Source organism: Cornus florida, unplaced genomic scaffold (genome assembly GCF_030987335.1).
Source record: "Cornus florida cultivar Cherokee Brave unplaced genomic scaffold, ASM3098733v1 CherokeeBrave_3.0.0_Hap2_Chr05, whole genome shotgun sequence".
NCBI classification, from domain to species: domain Eukaryota; kingdom Viridiplantae; phylum Streptophyta; class Magnoliopsida; order Cornales; family Cornaceae; genus Cornus; species Cornus florida.
The window spans coordinates 34489839-34494435 of record NW_026775575.1 but is presented as its reverse complement, the minus strand read 5'-3'; the positions used below and the strand labels follow the sequence as shown (position 1 = coordinate 34494435).

The window sequence follows — 4597 nt, the reverse complement described above, 5'->3', positions numbered from 1 at the left end:
GAGGAATGGGATGTGAAATGGGACGGGTGACAACTTGAGATTGCACCGGTTCACTTTCTTCGTTGGACATTCTAACTTGATTGTCCACAACCCTACCACTCCGCAAGGTAGTCACCGCATTAACATGTTCAATGATGTGGTCTTCCGATGAGGAATGGGTTTCCACAACACATTGTTGCTTAGGTGGGTGCATTTATAGGCATCTTTCCCTTCTCTTTTGCATTGAGAGTGCTTGCTATTTGCCCTACTTGGGTTTCTAGCTTCGCAATAGATTGAGAGTGAGAATGAAGCAATTGAGAGTTAGCCTCTAAAGTGCCCAAAGCATTCAAAACTTTTTCTTCAAAGGCGGGACTTCTAGTATTTCCTTGGGAATAAGATTGGTTAGGAAAATAAGAATTAGCAAATTGATTCCATTGTGATTGATAAGGTCTATAACCTTGGGATCCTTGGTTTTGAAGTGGAGGTGGAATGTACTTCCCTTGAAAACTACCTTGGGAAGGGTTTAAGCCCTCTCCTTGGTTTTTCCAAGAGAAATTCGGATGATTCCTCCAACTTGGATTATAATGAGTACCATAAGGATTGTTCCCTTGATTTATAAAAGCCGCATTGACTTGTTCATTAGGTTCACTTTGCACTTGTCCATGAGGACAATGAGAAGTAGAATGAAGAACACTAGAACAAGTCATACATGTTTCATTTGATGCACGATGAGAATGGTTAGGGAAGCAAGATACTTGGTTCACCGAGTTTTGGTTAATCAAAAATTAATCAAACCTTTGAGATAAAGACTTCATTTCGGCAGCTATTTCATTTGAATGGTCGACTTGATGTAAGCCAACACTCTTCCTACCTTGTGAATTTCTACCATTCTTTGATGATAGTGTTCTATGCAAATAATTTTCACTCATGCTCTCATAGAGACGCCACACGTCATCCTCATGCCTATCAATGTATGAGCCACCCATGGAAGTATCAACCATACCCTTATAGTTGTCCGATAAGCTCTAAAAGAAGTATTGAACTAATTGTTATTTGGGCATGTCATGATGTGGACACTTCCTAAGTAATTCATTGAAGCGTTCCCATGCCTCATGAAACGTTTCTCCATCCCCATGTGAAAATTCTCGAATTGAGGTTCTCATGGCGTTGGTCTTTGAAACCGATCAGTACTTCTTCAAGAACTCTTGTTGTATTTCTACCCAAGAAGTGATTGAAAAAGGCCTAAGATTGTTAAACCAATACTTTGCCTTGTCTTTTAAGGTGAATGGAAAAAGTTTGAGTCTTAAAACCTCTTTTGGCATGTCCGTATATTTTACGGTGGAACACACTTCAAGAAACTCATCCAAATGCTTGTAAGGTTCTTCACTTGGAAGTCCATGATAGTTAGGAAGCATTTGAATGGTTTGTGGCATAATTTCATAACGATGTGCTCTAAATGGAGGCAATTGGATGTATGTAGGTGCATTATACTCAATAGGCACATAATGGTCTCTTAAAGTAAAAGGTGGATTAGCTACTTGAGGTGCAACATGAACACCTTGGTTTTGAATTCCTTGATTGTTGATGGGAGGTTGTGGAGCATATATTAGCCTTGGCATTCCATATGGAACTTGGCCTTATTGTTGTGGTGGTTGGTGAATGAATGGCCTAGGCATGCATAATGGTACTTGTATATTCTCATTGTGCACATTGGGATGAAGGATACCTTGTCGGTCTATGTGAGCAAGGTCCTCAACATGATTGTCATTATGGTCATCCATTGATAGATTAGCTCTATTTGAACTTCCTCTTCCCCTAGGATTTCTAACGATAGATTCAAGATGCAAATCAAGAGGGACAAGAGTTCGTCTCAATGAACGACGTCCATGCATGCATAATGCAAAACACAAAGAAACACAAAGAATGACAAACACTATGCCTTCACAACAATGTAATTAGACTTCTTCCACAAACACTTAATTCATACTCCCATGCTTTAACAACAATGATGCAAGACAATTAAATCGAAAAAGTTCCATAGTTTGCCAATGACCCTATTCACCCCCCTCTAGGGTCATTACTTGGGTAACAATTGTTATCAGAGCCTCGGCTCTAATTTTAGCCTTAACCGGCTTAGAGTTGATCTATGGCAAACTCTTTAAGAACTAGTCTTACCTTCTATGACTCTTGACCTCCATGGTGCTTTAAAACTAATTATGATCATTAAAAGACTAAATGAAAATTTATCTCCAAGCCTTAGATCATTATATATGGAGAGTCTTTGTAAATGAATTCATTGTACCAAAAGACCATAAATGACATACACTCTAAATCATGGATAATGCACATGGTACTTTTTATTAAGATCAATAAATGAAATTGTATCTCTTGTTAATTTCATTTTGGTTCATTGTATTGTATGTAACCATAAGCATATCTATTCTATGAATTGACAAATGTTTTAACATACTAGGAACTTTCGGATACTTAATTTAAATTGAAGCATGTTAACTATATAAAGTAACCCACTTGTGCATTTTATTGAAATTAGTTTTAAAAGGACCGTATCAATATGTGCTAACTTATATGGACTCCTAAGGAATTGAGGTACCAAAGAATGCTACTTGAGTATGTTTTGTAGGTATAAAAATGATTTTCACTAACAAACAAATGGAATATCAAGTTAGTGCCTATAGCACAAAAGAGATATCATACCAAAAATTCTCCTCACTCACAAAATGGAAACGATGCATCACATTGAGAAACGACTCCCAAGCAAATGAAGTTAGTACCATGGGTAAATAATTCATTTCTCAGTAATGTGCTTTTATACGAAGAATTCAATCATGAAATTCTAAGCATGAAATTCTTAATGTGCTACTTGTTGCTAATAGATATAAAAATGTCTATGTTATAGATTTTGATATTTTACATACAAGTAGTGTGTTTTGGCATATGAGTTATGAACATGCTAACATGAAATGATTCTCTATCTTTCAAATAATCTTTAAATAAACTATGACCAATCTTTGTGAAAGTTTTACTTTTTGAAAGATATGCCATCAAAGGAAAGCATACACTATCTCATGAAGACCATTAATGTTATTTCGTGTGAACCGTATCAAATCTATTAAAGTAGCAATGTCTAAAAAGTCATCTATATACTTTTGTGATCTTAAATGTTTTATCCATACTGTGTCATTTCCATGCATATAGAAAATGAGGTTATTCAACCTGAAAAGGTTTAGATGAACTTGAAAAATGATAAATCATATAGGTCCTGTCTTGAATACTTGAAGGAACAAGTCTCATTGGAAGAACCATCTCACGAAAAAGAAGAATGAGAATTTATAATGTCTTCTTAAGAGTTAAAGTGTTTATCACCATCCAATTGATCAATCATTGGTGAACATTCTATATGTGCTTGATAAAGGAACTAATTATTTCTTAAAAGTTGATATACTTTTAACCATGTTCCTTTACCATGTGATCACATCATGATAGGTATCCTGTGTATCATTTGTAACTAAGCTAGACTACTCCCAAAGGTTACACCAAAAAGAAGAAATCGAATACATGTCTTTGTGCAAATATGACTTTCAATTGAAGCAATAAAAATGCTATATGTTTTTGCATGAAGTGATTTTTAATTGACTTCATTTTTAAAGACTATAAAGAAATATCATCCGGAATTGAAATGTATAAAATTTTAAATTATATGTTTAAAATTATCTTTCGCCTTATGTGATTAAAATAAGCTCCTAGAGCTCTCTTTGAAAGTCTTAGTGATTTTCTCAAGATTGATGGTTTTTTGACTAAATTGATATATGTGTTTTCAAAACCATTCATGAAAATATGTTGATTGATCATCATTGGATCAACATTTATGATTTGTACAAAGAAGCTTAACTCTAGCATGCAAAATAAATTGAAATTAGTATGATGAGTAAACATGATTTCTTCTAGAGTTTAAACTCCTCAAGTGTCATGAAACTTAAATTTCATATATCTATTTGACTCATTAGTCTTGGGAATATGACATTCAAATGATACTTTGTTCTAGCTTAGATGACTAATGTGATATCACAAGTGCTATACTATTTTGATATATCCATTTTTAGCACTTTAGAACTTCATTTGATGTTTTTGCATCACTTCTTAAAGAATGCATCTAGAAGAGATTGTTAATTCATCTACATGAAAATTCATGTAACCAATCTCTCACCATATCTCTTAAAGAAGATATTTTGGTATCAAAACCTCATTTTTGATGATTTTAGCCATACTTGTTCCTATGTGTTATAATTACATCTCTTTATTGGCTTATATACTTTTGGAAAACCCATGAACTTCAAATAATACATCTTATCATTTCCATTAATGAATTAAGGGTTTTTAAGTATGACTTGTTTCATGATATATTTTAAGCATACTTTACCTATCATTGCTTCATTGTTCAATTAGTTGCATAATCATTGAATAATATATGATGTAAATGGAAGCATATTGATAGGGGGAGATTATTAGTAATCTCTTGTGAAGGAATATTGCATGATTTACTTAGCTTAATTGACTTATCTTGTATTTTGTTTAACATGCCTTAAAATAACTTTTTGGT

At 33.8% G+C, this 4597-nt stretch overlaps 1 pseudogene; it reads left to right on the top strand.

Annotated features, from left to right (window-relative positions):
- Positions 1-1038: 1038 nt before the first annotated feature.
- Positions 1039-1137, top strand: LOC132310679 (small nucleolar RNA R71; annotated as a pseudogene).
- Positions 1138-4597: the final 3460 nt, after the last annotated feature.